Below are 14,657 nucleotides of genomic sequence, written 5' to 3'. Positions count from 1 at the left end.
TAATCGATTAGTAATCAGTCATTGGTTATGATTAGTAATGAGGTGTAGATTAGTAATTCTTTAAATCAAAATGTAATGTGTATTATTTAATAATACGCTTCCAGGCTGCACTAAGCCTGTAGCTGTCAGAGCGATTAAAGTTATTCTTGTTCCTCTCAATTTCAATGGATTCTCTAATTAGTCTTTGCCAGTAATAATTAGTTTTACACACCACTGCAACATTGTAAAAATCAATTGAGTGTCCTTGTTGACAAGCATGTTCTGCCACTGCCGACAGTTGTGTTTGAGATCTCAACTGGCAAGGCGAGTTTTTAGTTTGGGGCCGTCTATAAATGACGTCACGCGATTTTGGCCGATTTATAACCCCCCCTCCCCCCTTCGTCACACGGCATCACAAAAAGTCAGACCCCCCCTCAAATATGACGTCACAAAGCTCTGCCCCCCCCCAAACATGCTTCAAATAACTTTCAACTATTGTCATTGTAGTGCTTATTTAATGTGGCGCTGCACTCTGATGTTGTAGGAGAAACATGTGTAGCGCCATTATTAAAGCGCTAAGTGAAAGTTAGCCTGCTACTACGCCGATAGGTTAACAGGGGGCGGATGGGAGGCTTAGTAGGTTGAGTGGCAGTTAAGCCAAGGTAACCCCCCCTGGGTATCTCGTGACCGGAGGGGTGGACCCCGGCTAGGGGCGGAGTGAGCCCCGACTCGGGGTATAAAAGCTGGTCCTCTCAACGGGACCGGCAGTTGTCGTCCACTCGAAGAACCGAAGACATCTCAAGTCTAGAGCCCTGGGACCACTCAACAGAGGCTCTTGTCAGAGCCGGGTTCAAGTGGGCCAGGGGTGAGACCCGGAGACCCTGGCAAGGTCGGGTCAGAATAGCCTCCCCTAGGTCCCGATAGCGGAGGACCCGATAGAGAGCGTAGTCCCGAGTTGAATAGGACACGCTAGCCCGGATAGCGGGTGGAAGGGCCGTACCCCTTTGTGTCAGGGACAACTGTTATTGCGTTTACTGTTAATAAACGTGTCGCCTCCAAGAGGAAGTCTCCTATAAGTTTGTACCCACTACACATGCATTAAAAAGGTGGCGTTGGAAAGCTGAAATTTTGCATAAAATTAACTTTAAAATATTAAACGTCTAACTAAAACTGCAGATGTTCAGAATATTATATTGAAATTCTCTTATAATTATAAAATATTAAAAGTAATTCTAACTATAAAAACATACTTGAAACTTTGTAGTAGAACGAAGCAAAATGGAGAGTACACTTATAACAATCACATATTCATTCCACAGAATGAAAAGCCCTGGTAGAATCATTCAATTCAAAATGTTTAATAACAATCATTCAAAAAATTTACAAAATGTATCCTCCATTCTCCCATGGAGAAGCAAAATGTTCCTTCATGGAATAAATAAAAGGTGACCTTAGTAAATTTAAATAATCAAATAGTTAATCATGAAAATGTATCTAAATTAGTGTTGTTATAACAATTATATTTAATTAAGTAGAAAGTTGCGCATTTTGATGTGACGTCTAATTTCTCAAACCCCCCCCTCCCCCCCTCGTCACACATCGTCACAAAGTCTGACCCCCTCCCCCCCCCCCCCTAGGTGCGTGACGTCATTTATGGACGGCCCCTTTCTCGAAAGCAATCTTTGCCATCTCAGTCCACTCAATATATTGGGTTTTCTTTGACTAGTTATGTCCATCAGTGTCAGCAACATTTGGGATACATTTCTGGTAATATCCCACCAGTCTAAAAAACGATCATAATTCCTCCTTCGTAGTGGGTGGCTTGGCCAACACTATTCGGTCAACCTTGCTTGGTCTGCGAATGTGTGAGGATGGGTGAGACATCTTCTACACATATATACTGGAAAGCACTTACGAGTGAGAACGCACACAGCAGCAGCAGCACCGGCCGAGGAAGTGTACCCGGTTTTGACATAATGATCTAATTAATAATTCATCGGCGGTCCGGGGTAACGTACAGAGGAATGCGTTGATTCGTGCCCGTGCACTGATTGGCTGTGTCCTGTGACGTTTGTTATTCCGAGAAATTACGCAAAAAATCTTAAGCAACATTTCCGAAAAAATGCGTAAGAATGGCCACGTCACGTTTATCAAAGGGCGGAACTTGACACACGGGGTTTCTGTTTATTCTGCTGGACAATATACTGTTCGGAGTCACGTAAGTAAAACATTAATTTACTCTACATATATCTCTCTTTGCCTGTGTTTTTGAAGAAGGCTTACACGTCTGTGGAATTTTCACCTGCGTTAACTGGATTATCAACAATCATCTGAAAAAGGTGTGATAATCACTGCTATGAATTACATAGGTTATTTTCAATTGTTGGTTCTATAAACTGCTTTCATTTGTTGTATTCGCTATTCGGTTGATTTCCCGTCGATGGGCCGAACTATAGATATACAACGGATGCGACGCGGGGAATTAATGTATTTTAAAGGAACATTGAAGCGTTTACAAATAAAGACAGTTTACATTCTATATTGCAAACTAATTTATTTAGCACTACTTTTTCTGTAAAAATGTTTGGCGTTCCCCGCACCTCCGTTTAGCATGGTTGGCTACGTACGGTGCGAAATAAGTTCAACATACGTACATTTATCAAGCCACTGCTTTAGGGAGACCTCTCCACGCCGTAGGACAGACATGTTCGATAATGCGGGACACTGTGTTTTAATGAAAGTGTGGGGGGGAGGGGGGGCGCGACTGGTTCACATTGCCTTCACTGATGTGCTGTACTACCAGTATTATCACCCGTTTCGCCAGATCGTCCCTGGATATGTTTTAACGTGACACAATTTTTGTTTTAAATACAAAAAATAACCTTTTGGGGTAAAATAACATAGGGGAGATTGCCACTGGAAACTGATGCCTCAAAGACCATGTTGCAACACCAGTGCAAATACACGTTCTGCAATATCTGTAACATTTCTCTATTATTATTAGTTGTGTATACATTCTAAAATGTGTTTTGTGGGTAATGGAATTACATACATGAATGTCTTATTGCATTAAGCTTATTTGTGTGTGCATGGTCAATATTGTTTCCAGGATTCCGTGGAAATGCGGTGCTTAAAATGTAAAATTGAGAAGCTTAGAAGGGAATTTCCACAAGTACCTCTGGCAGAGACATGTGATCATGCAAATCTGCATTGCTTAAAGGTAAATGATTCTTGCAAATGAGGTTTATAGAGTGTACTAATATTTCATGATTTCATTTTTGGCTCAATCATAGATGTTATTTTATTTGCCTACATCCTAATTAGAGAGCACTGAATCTACTCCAATGTGGTGGCATGACAGACATTTTTGTGTAAAACTGACTTTCACCGTTTTAGAAATCATTAGGTTGCATTTTGTCATTTGCATTGTGCAAAATGTAAAAAAAAAATCCTCCGAGATCCTGAAAACCTTTCTATTATAGTGGAAGATGACATATGGAATTGTTGAAATGGTTACAACAATAACTGAACACATCTAAGAAAGTTAAGGCATTGTATGCTGATGAACAGATTTTGAAAATGTCTACTGGTATGGAATAATACTATCTTAATGTGATCTTCCAAAACAACTTGTTAGAAGTGTTTATGGATATGCTCCTGCACATGGTATCAGTAATAATTCATAATGTAATAAAGTTGCGTTTTCAGGTTTAATATTGTGAGTTTTAGGTCGAGAAATATTTTTTATTCAGAAAACGTTGTAATTGAATGTATGAAGATATTTCCTTTCCCCTACTTGCTGTGGTGAACATGGAGTTTTTAAATAATACTTCATGCTGCAGGGTGCAAAGTGGTAAAGAAGCAACCAGGACCAGTTCAGACATCACTTACCGCTGTTGTTACCTATGACAATACTTCACCATGCTGGTCCGTGTAGGTTGGCAAAGGCAGAGTTTACAGACATGGAAGCATATAAGTACGTGACAACAGTGGACTTACAGTTTAACACGTAGGCTTTCGCGACCAATATTATTCATAATAAAGGTTTTTGGGTTAGATCGCGTTTATTTATAAATGTGTCATAACCCTCCACCACCCGACACGGCCAATCAGCAAAAAAAGTGTCACGTTGACAAAAGACAAATAATTCACTACTTCAGCCCACCGGTGTGTTGAAGAGTTAATCCACATTTACAGTTTGAGTACGACGTTTCGCTGGTAAATACTTCCAGCATCATCGGGCAATTCGCCAGAATGGTAAAGCCCTCGCTTGCTCCCGGTTTTATATAGAGCAGCAGGGTGACGTCATCACTTAACTCATCAGGTGCAGTGATTAGAGGCGGAGGGGGGGGTAATGTAATTATATAATCGATTAGTAATCAGTCATTGGTTATGATTAGTAATGAGTTGTAGATTAGTAATTCTTTAAATCAAAATGTAATGTGTATTATTTAATAATACGCTTCCAGGCCGCACTAAGCCGGTAGCTGTCAGAGCGATTGGTTGTCTGGCCACATGGTAAAGATACACTTAATGATTTTCTAAATCATCTCAATGCACAAAACCCGGCCATCCAGTTCACCATGGAAATGGAGGTGAATAACACACTCCCATTCCTAGATATTTTGCTTGGACATGGCCTAAACGGTAAAATAACACACAGCGTTTACAGAAAGCAAACGCACACTGATGCCTATCTGAATGCAGAATCACATCATCATCCAGCTCAAAAATCCTCTCTTATCAAGACGCTCGTACATCGGGCGAAAACGGTGTCAGATGGTGAGAGTCTAGTGAGAGAGATTAAACACGTTAAAGATGCACTACGACAGAATGGCTACAATAATGCTCAAATTAACAGAGCACTGAATGCCAAATCACGATCGCAAAGCAATACTACTGAAAGCGACCAGATTGTTAAAACAATAAAAATTCCATATATCTCAGGAGTAACTGACAAACTAGCCCGCGTTTTGCAAAAGCAAAACATTACAGTAAGATTTGGTACAGTACACAAAATTCAAAAACTAGTATCTTGCACTAAAGACGCATTACCTAAACTATCAACAGAAGGTGTATATCGGATTAATTGTTCATGTGGCAGCTGCTACATTGGGCAGACGGGACGTAACATCAGCGTAAGACTAAAAGAACATCAGAGAAATATTAAATTATCTCAAACACAACTGTCGGCAGTGGCAGAACATGCTTGTCAACAAGGACACTCAATTGATTTTGACAATGTTGCAGTGGTGTGTAAAACTAATTATTACTGGCAAAGACTAATTAGAGAATCCATTGAAATTGAGAGGAACAAGAATAACTTTAATCGCTCTGACAGCTACCGGCTTAGTGCGGCCTGGAAGCGTATTATTAAATAATACACATTACATTTTGATTTAAAGAATTACTAATCTACAACTCATTACTAATCATAACCAATGACTGATTACTAATCGATTATATAATTACATTACCCCCCCCTCCGCCTCTAATCACTGCACCTGATGAGTTAAGTGATGACGTCACCCTGCTGCTCTATATAAAACCGGGAGCAAGCGAGGGCTTTACCATTCTGGCGAATTGCCCGATGATGCTGGAAGTTTTGATTTAAAGCTTTCGTGACTGCAGTAATTCATATTCTTAGTTTTTTCGGTAAAGTCACGTTGAAGAGAAACAACAAAATAACAAAATATATATAAAACAATAAAAATTCTCACGACGTTTCGACCATAACTCAAACGGTCATCATCAGGTGTGTCGGTTTGCATAAATTTATTTTGAAAACGGCATATTTATTTATTTATATAAAAATAACGTTTGCGTCACGCGCAACGATTGGCTGTTTGCCAGGACTAGTCCATCTATTTTTTGAAAAGAGGAGGGGGGAGACGAAATTTGTTTTTATGTATGCTGTCTGAAAGCCACTGTAAGCGTGAACAATCAATCAAGAACTGAAATGATTTATCAAATCTTTCCAATGATTGCTAAGATAGAATCCATCTTCTCGGTTGAAATTGTCTCTGTGTTTGTATATGTGGATAGCCTCATGAACGAATCTCTCATGGAAGCCAGATGGCTTACAAAGAACCTCCGTCTTGGAAAAGTCAATGGCATGTGAGCCTACTGAATTAGAACAATGATCTGCTACGGCCGAGGTGTTGGTCCTACCGTGTTTAAGGTCTGCTTTATGTTCACGAATGCGGTCCGAGATATGGCGTTTGGTTTCTCCAATGTAACTACTACCACAGAGGCAACTTAGTTTGTAGACACCAGGGTATTGTATGTCCGGAATCACATCTTTTACAGACGGAACCAGATCACGGATTTTATGTAATGTGTTGAAACGGACCTGGATCTTGTGTTTATTCAAGATTTTGGAGATCTTTTTTGTGATCCCAGCAATGTAGGGTAAAGTGATGGTTTTGAAAGGCTCCTCAAGAGGGTTCTTCTTCATGGTTTGAGTGATAGCTTTGCGGATTGTATAGTCGGAGTAACCATTAGCCCTAAGAGCTTGGTGTACGTGCTTGAGTTCACTGCTTATGTGTTCCTGGTCGGATATGCATTGGGCTCTATGATACAGAGTCTTGATGAGAGAATTCTTCTGTGATGGATGGTGGTGGGAATCCGGTTTCAGATAAGCATCCGTATGGGTAGCTTTCCTGTAGACAGAGTGGCTCATTGAACCATCAGGTCTCTTTTTAATTAGGACATCCAAAAAAGGTATCTTGCCATCTATTTCGACTTCCATGGTAAATCTGATGGCTGGGTGTATGGAATTGATGTGGTCGAAGAATTGGTCTAGAGCAGGCCGGCCATGTGGCCAGATGACAAAAGTGTCATCCACGTACCTCTTCCATAAGGTTGGGCGCAGAGTGGCAGTATGGATGGCGTCAGTCTCAAATTTCTCCATGAAAATGTTAGCTATAACTGGAGAAAGGGGGGAGCCCATTGGGGTGCCCTCAGTTTGTTTGTAGAAAGTTCCATTCCAAGTGAAGTATGTATTGGTTAAACAGTGTCTCACCAGGGGGGGTACCTCAGTGTTTAGTCCTTGATGAACCAAGTCTTCAATGATTGCAATGGTGTCAGGTACAGGAACCTTGGTGAATAAGGAAACTACATCAAAACTGACAAGCAGGTCGTCTGGGGACAGGGAAATACCCTTGATTGTTGATACCAGGTGAGTAGAATTTTGTACCGCAGAGGTGGTCTTTCCAGTGAAAGGACGCAGGATTTCAGACAAAAAACGAGCTAGTTTGTAGGTGGGGGAGCTGATAGTAGAGACTATGGGACGAAGAGGTGTATCAACTTTATGTATTTTTGGTAAGCCGTATAATCTTGGTGGCCTGGCAGCAGAAGGTTTCAATAAAAACTGTTTAGATTGATCAATTAATGCGGTTGAATCAGAAATTATTTTGTTGGTTTGTGTGACGAGGCTGTTGGTGGGATCTCTTTTTATTTTTGTATAACTACCATCGTCGAGTAATTCTTTAATTTTGTTGTTGTATTCTATTTTATCCATGATAACAGTAGCATTGCCTTTGTCAGCTGAGAGAACTACAATATCATTCCTCTTTTTTAATTTATATAATTCAAAACGCTCATTTTTGCTGAGGTTGCTAGCTGGCATCTTAGCGTTTTTGAGGGTTGCAGCGATTTCAGATCTTGCTACGTCTGCAGCGATGTGACCCAGGCCCCTGAGAGCAACGTCTACTTGGGCAATTATATCATTAACTGGTATGTGTTTAGGTGTGACTGCAAAGTTTAGACCTTTAGCTAAAACGGATTTCAGACCATCGGAAATAGAACTGTTACTGCGATTAATTACGACTTTATTAACGTCTAACTTTTTGGTGTGTGGGTCCGGTCTTTTGTTGAATAGGAGGTTAAATTTGGAAATCAGGTTTTCCTTACATTTGGTCGACATAGTAGCAGCTGAAGAGGCAGTCATATTGTCTACATGTTCCCAATCCGATGTGGACATTATTGCCGTCAATGATAAGTGTGATTTGTAGAGTGTCTTGTCTAACTGATCTAGTTCTGTGCGTATAAGTCTGATTTTTTCTGAGATAAGAGCTAAGCTAGTTTTGAAAAGAATTCGTTTCGCATTAGAAGAAGTTACAGTAGCAGAGGTGAGTGTAAATGCGATTGGTATTACCCCAGAGTCGCGGCATCTCTTCAGGAAGGTGAGAGACTCGATCAGCTGAGCTTTCTTATCCCGGAGTTTGTTGAAAGATCTTAAAGTTATGTGAAAACCCTCCCCGTAGAGGCGATTAAATTTTGATTTAAAGCTTTCGTGACTGCAGTAATTCATATTCTTAGTTTTTTCGGTAAAGTCACGTTGAAGAGAAACAACAAAATAACAAAATATATATAAAACAATAAAAATTCTCACGACGTTTCGACCATAACTCAAACGGTCATCATCAGGTGTGTCGGTTTGCATAAATTTATTTTGAAAACGGCATATTTATTTATTTATATAAAAATAACGTTTGCGTCACGCGCAACGATTGGCTGTTTGCCAGGACTAGTCCATCTATTTTTTGAAAAGAGGAGGGGGGAGACGAAATTTGTTTTTATGTATGCTGTCTGAAAGCCACTGTAAGCGTGAACAATCAATCAAGAACTGAAATGATTTATCAAATCTTTCCAATGATTGCTAAGATAGAATCCATCTTCTCGGTTGAAATTGTCTCTGTGTTTGTATATGTGGATAGCCTCATGAACGAATCTCTCATGGAAGCCAGATGGCTTACAAAGAACCTCCGTCTTGGAAAAGTCAATGGCATGTGAGCCTACTGAATTAGAACAATGATCTGCTACGGCCGAGGTGTTGGTCCTACCGTGTTTAAGGTCTGCTTTATGTTCACGAATGCGGTCCGAGATATGGCGTTTGGTTTCTCCAATGTAACTACTACCACAGAGGCAACTTAGTTTGTAGACACCAGGGTATTGTATGTCCGGAATCACATCTTTTACAGACGGAACCAGATCACGGATTTTATGTAATGTGTTGAAACGGACCTGGATCTTGTGTTTATTCAAGATTTTGGAGATCTTTTTTGTGATCCCAGCAATGTAGGGTAAAGTGATGGTTTTGAAAGGCTCCTCAAGAGGGTTCTTCTTCATGGTTTGAGTGATAGCTTTGCGGATTGTATAGTCGGAGTAACCATTAGCCCTAAGAGCTTGGTGTACGTGCTTGAGTTCACTGCTTATGTGTTCCTGGTCGGATATGCATTGGGCTCTATGATACAGAGTCTTGATGAGAGAATTCTTCTGTGATGGATGGTGGTGGGAATCCGGTTTCAGATAAGCATCCGTATGGGTAGCTTTCCTGTAGACAGAGTGGCTCATTGAACCATCAGGTCTCTTTTTAATTAGGACATCCAAAAAAGGTATCTTGCCATCTATTTCGACTTCCATGGTAAATCTGATGGCTGGGTGTATGGAATTGATGTGGTCGAAGAATTGGTCTAGAGCAGGCCGGCCATGTGGCCAGATGACAAAAGTGTCATCCACGTACCTCTTCCATAAGGTTGGGCGCAGAGTGGCAGTATGGATGGCGTCAGTCTCAAATTTCTCCATGAAAATGTTAGCTATAACTGGAGAAAGGGGGGAGCCCATTGGGGTGCCCTCAGTTTGTTTGTAGAAAGTTCCATTCCAAGTGAAGTATGTATTGGTTAAACAGTGTCTCACCAGGGGGGGTACCTCAGTGTTTAGTCCTTGATGAACCAAGTCTTCAATGATTGCAATGGTGTCAGGTACAGGAACCTTGGTGAATAAGGAAACTACATCAAAACTGACAAGCAGGTCGTCTGGGGACAGGGAAATACCCTTGATTGTTGATACCAGGTGAGTAGAATTTTGTACCGCAGAGGTGGTCTTTCCAGTGAAAGGACGCAGGATTTCAGACAAAAAACGAGCTAGTTTGTAGGTGGGGGAGCTGATAGTAGAGACTATGGGACGAAGAGGTGTATCAACTTTATGTATTTTTGGTAAGCCGTATAATCTTGGTGGCCTGGCAGCAGAAGGTTTCAATAAAAACTGTTTAGATTGATCAATTAATGCGGTTGAATCAGAAATTATTTTGTTGGTTTGTGTGACGAGGCTGTTGGTGGGATCTCTTTTTATTTTTGTATAACTACCATCGTCGAGTAATTCTTTAATTTTGTTGTTGTATTCTATTTTATCCATGATAACAGTAGCATTGCCTTTGTCAGCTGAGAGAACTACAATATCATTCCTCTTTTTTAATTTATATAATTCAAAACGCTCATTTTTGCTGAGGTTGCTAGCTGGCATCTTAGCGTTTTTGAGGGTTGCAGCGATTTCAGATCTTGCTACGTCTGCAGCGATGTGACCCAGGCCCCTGAGAGCAACGTCTACTTGGGCAATTATATCATTAACTGGTATGTGTTTAGGTGTGACTGCAAAGTTTAGACCTTTAGCTAAAACGGATTTCAGACCATCGGAAATAGAACTGTTACTGCGATTAATTACGACTTTATTAACGTCTAACTTTTTGGTGTGTGGGTCCGGTCTTTTGTTGAATAGGAGGTTAAATTTGGAAATCAGGTTTTCCTTACATTTGGTCGACATAGTAGCAGCTGAAGAGGCAGTCATATTGTCTACATGTTCCCAATCCAATGTGGACATTATTGCCGTCAATGATAAGTGTGATTTGTAGAGTGTCTTGTCTAACTGATCTAGTTCTGTGCGTATAAGTCTGATTTTTTCTGAGATAAGAGCTAAGCTAGTTTTGAAAAGAATTCGTTTCGCATTAGAAGAAGTTACAGTAGCAGAGGTGAGTGTAAATGCGATTGGTATTACCCCAGAGTCGCGGCATCTCTTCAGGAAGGTGAGAGACTCGATCAGCTGAGCTTTCTTATCCCGGAGTTTGTTGAAAGATCTTAAAGTTATGTGAAAACCCTCCCCGTAGAGGCGATTAAATTTTGATTTAAAGCTTTCGTGACTGCAGTAATTCATATTCTTAGTTTTTTCGGTAAAGTCACGTTGAAGAGAAACAACAAAATAACAAAATATATATAAAACAATAAAAATTCTCACGACGTTTCGACCATAACTCAAACGGTCATCATCAGGTGTGTCGGTTTGCATAAATTTATTTTGAAAACGGCATATTTATTTATTTATATAAAAATAACGTTTGCGTCACGCGCAACGATTGGCTGTTTGCCAGGACTAGTCCATCTATTTTTTGAAAAGAGGAGGGGGGAGACGAAATTTGTTTTTATGTATGCTGTCTGAAAGCCACTGTAAGCGTGAACAATCAATCAAGAACTGAAATGATTTATCAAATCTTTCCAATGATTGCTAAGATAGAATCCATCTTCTCGGTTGAAATTGTCTCTGTGTTTGTATATGTGGATAGCCTCATGAACGAATCTCTCATGGAAGCCAGATGGCTTACAAAGAACCTCCGTCTTGGAAAAGTCAATGGCATGTGAGCCTACTGAATTAGAACAATGATCTGCTACGGCCGAGGTGTTGGTCCTACCGTGTTTAAGGTCTGCTTTATGTTCACGAATGCGGTCCGAGATATGGCGTTTGGTTTCTCCAATGTAACTACTACCACAGAGGCAACTTAGTTTGTAGACACCAGGGTATTGTATGTCCGGAATCACATCTTTTACAGACGGAACCAGATCACGGATTTTATGTAATGTGTTGAAACGGACCTGGATCTTGTGTTTATTCAAGATTTTGGAGATCTTTTTTGTGATCCCAGCAATGTAGGGTAAAGTGATGGTTTTGAAAGGCTCCTCAAGAGGGTTCTTCTTCATGGTTTGAGTGATAGCTTTGCGGATTGTATAGTCGGAGTAACCATTAGCCCTAAGAGCTTGGTGTACGTGCTTGAGTTCACTGCTTATGTGTTCCTGGTCGGATATGCATTGGGCTCTATGATACAGAGTCTTGATGAGAGAATTCTTCTGTGATGGATGGTGGTGGGAATCCGGTTTCAGATAAGCATCCGTATGGGTAGCTTTCCTGTAGACAGAGTGGCTCATTGAACCATCAGGTCTCTTTTTAATTAGGACATCCAAAAAAGGTATCTTGCCATCTATTTCGACTTCCATGGTAAATCTGATGGCTGGGTGTATGGAATTGATGTGGTCGAAGAATTGGTCTAGAGCAGGCCGGCCATGTGGCCAGATGACAAAAGTGTCATCCACGTACCTCTTCCATAAGGTTGGGCGCAGAGTGGCAGTATGGATGGCGTCAGTCTCAAATTTCTCCATGAAAATGTTAGCTATAACTGGAGAAAGGGGGGAGCCCATTGGGGTGCCCTCAGTTTGTTTGTAGAAAGTTCCATTCCAAGTGAAGTATGTATTGGTTAAACAGTGTCTCACCAGGGGGGGTACCTCAGTGTTTAGTCCTTGATGAACCAAGTCTTCAATGATTGCAATGGTGTCAGGTACAGGAACCTTGGTGAATAAGGAAACTACATCAAAACTGACAAGCAGGTCGTCTGGGGACAGGGAAATACCCTTGATTGTTGATACCAGGTGAGTAGAATTTTGTACCGCAGAGGTGGTCTTTCTGCTGCCAGGCCACCAAGATTATACGGCTTACCAAAAATACATAAAGTTGATACACCTCTTCGTCCCATAGTCTCTACTATCAGCTCCCCCACCTACAAACTAGCTCGTTTTTTGTCTGAAATCCTGCGTCCTTTCACTGGAAAGACCACCTCTGCGGTACAAAATTCTACTCACCTGGTATCAACAATCAAGGGTATTTCCCTGTCCCCAGACGACCTGCTTGTCAGTTTTGATGTAGTTTCCTTATTCACCAAGGTTCCTGTACCTGACACCATTGCAATCATTGAAGACTTGGTTCATCAAGGACTAAACACTGAGGTACCCCCCCTGGTGAGACACTGTTTAACCAATACATACTTCACTTGGAATGGAACTTTCTACAAACAAACTGAGGGCACCCCAATGGGCTCCCCCCTTTCTCCAGTTATAGCTAACATTTTCATGGAGAAATTTGAGACTGACGCCATCCATACTGCCACTCTGCGCCCAACCTTATGGAAGAGGTACGTGGATGACACTTTTGTCATCTGGCCACATGGCCGGCCTGCTCTAGACCAATTCTTCGACCACATCAATTCCATACACCCAGCCATCAGATTTACCATGGAAGTCGAAATAGATGGCAAGATACCTTTTTTGGATGTCCTAATTAAAAAGAGACCTGATGGTTCAATGAGCCACTCTGTCTACAGGAAAGCTACCCATACGGATGCTTATCTGAAACCGGATTCCCACCACCATCCATCACAGAAGAATTCTCTCATCAAGACTCTGTATCATAGAGCCCAATGCATATCCGACCAGGAACACATAAGCAGTGAACTCAAGCACGTACACCAAGCTCTTAGGGCTAATGGTTACTCCGACTATACAATCCGCAAAGCTATCACTCAAACCATGAAGAAGAACCCTCTTGAGGAGCCTTTCAAAACCATCACTTTACCCTACATTGCTGGGATCACAAAAAAGATCTCCAAAATCTTGAATAAACACAAGATCCAGGTCCGTTTCAACACATTACATAAAATCCGTGATCTGGTTCCGTCTGTAAAAGATGTGATTCCGGACATACAATACCCTGGTGTCTACAAACTAAGTTGCCTCTGTGGTAGTAGTTACATTGGAGAAACCAAACGCCATATCTCGGACCGCATTCGTGAACATAAAGCAGACCTTAAACACGGTAGGACCAACACCTCGGCCGTAGCAGATCATTGTTCTAATTCAGTAGGCTCACATGCCATTGACTTTTCCAAGACGGAGGTTCTTTGTAAGCCATCTGGCTTCCATGAGAGATTCGTTCATGAGGCTATCCACATATACAAACACAGAGACAATTTCAACCGAGAAGATGGATTCTATCTTAGCAATCATTGGAAAGATTTGATAAATCATTTCAGTTCTTGATTGATTGTTCACGCTTACAGTGGCTTTCAGACAGCATACATAAAAACAAATTTCGTCTCCCCCCTCCTCTTTTCAAAAAATAGATGGACTAGTCCTGGCAAACAGCCAATCGTTGCGCGTGACGCAAACGTTATTTTTATATAAATAAATAAATATGCCGTTTTCAAAATAAATTTATGCAAACCGACACACCTGATGATGACCGTTTGAGTTATGGTCGAAACGTCGTGAGAATTTTTATTGTTTTATATATATTTTGTTATTTTGTTGTTTCTCTTCAACGTGACTTTACCGAAAAAACTAAGAATATGAATTACTGCAGTCACGAAAGCTTTAAATCAAAATTTAATCGCCTCTACGGGGAGGGTTTTCACATAACTTTAAGATCTTTCAACAAACTCCGGGATAAGAAAGCTCAGCTGATCGAGTCTCTCACCTTCCTGAATAGATGCCGCGACTCTGGGGTAATACCAATCGCATTTACACTCACCTCTGCTACTGTAACTTCTTCTAATGCGAAATGAATTATTTTCAAAACTAGCTTAGCTCTTATCTCAGAAAAAATCAGACTTATACGCACAGAACTAGATCAGTTAGACAAGACACTCTACAAATCACACTTATCATTGACGGCAATAATGTCCACATCGGATTGGGAACATGTAGACAATATGACTGCCTCTTCAGCTGCTACTATGTCGACCA

The 14,657-nt window shown here is 40.9% G+C and overlaps 1 long non-coding RNA gene across 2 annotated transcripts in view; it reads left to right on the top strand.

Annotated features, from left to right (window-relative positions):
• Nucleotides 1–1,808: 1,808 nt before the first annotated feature.
• The window catches only part of LOC116951905 (uncharacterized), a 30,211-nt gene continuing 17,362 nt past the window's right edge, over nt 1,809–14,657 (top strand). Inside the window, exons 1-2 of one of the 2 annotated variants that reach the window (XR_012946875.1) lie at nt 1,809–2,197; nt 3,089–3,199. This is a non-coding gene — a long non-coding RNA (uncharacterized LOC116951905). Of the gene's footprint in view, nt 2,319–3,088; nt 3,200–14,657 lie in introns of both variants that reach the window. The other variant, XR_012946874.1, reaches the window with a different exon arrangement.

The sequence above is a fragment of the Petromyzon marinus genome, chromosome 44 (genome assembly GCF_048934315.1).
Source record: "Petromyzon marinus isolate PM22_M1 ecotype Great Lakes invasive population chromosome 44, UKy_Petmar_22M1.pri1.0, whole genome shotgun sequence".
NCBI lineage: Eukaryota > Metazoa > Chordata > Hyperoartia > Petromyzontiformes > Petromyzontidae > Petromyzon > Petromyzon marinus.
Note: the sequence above shows the minus strand (reverse complement) of the source record. Positions and strands in the feature narration are given on the sequence as shown.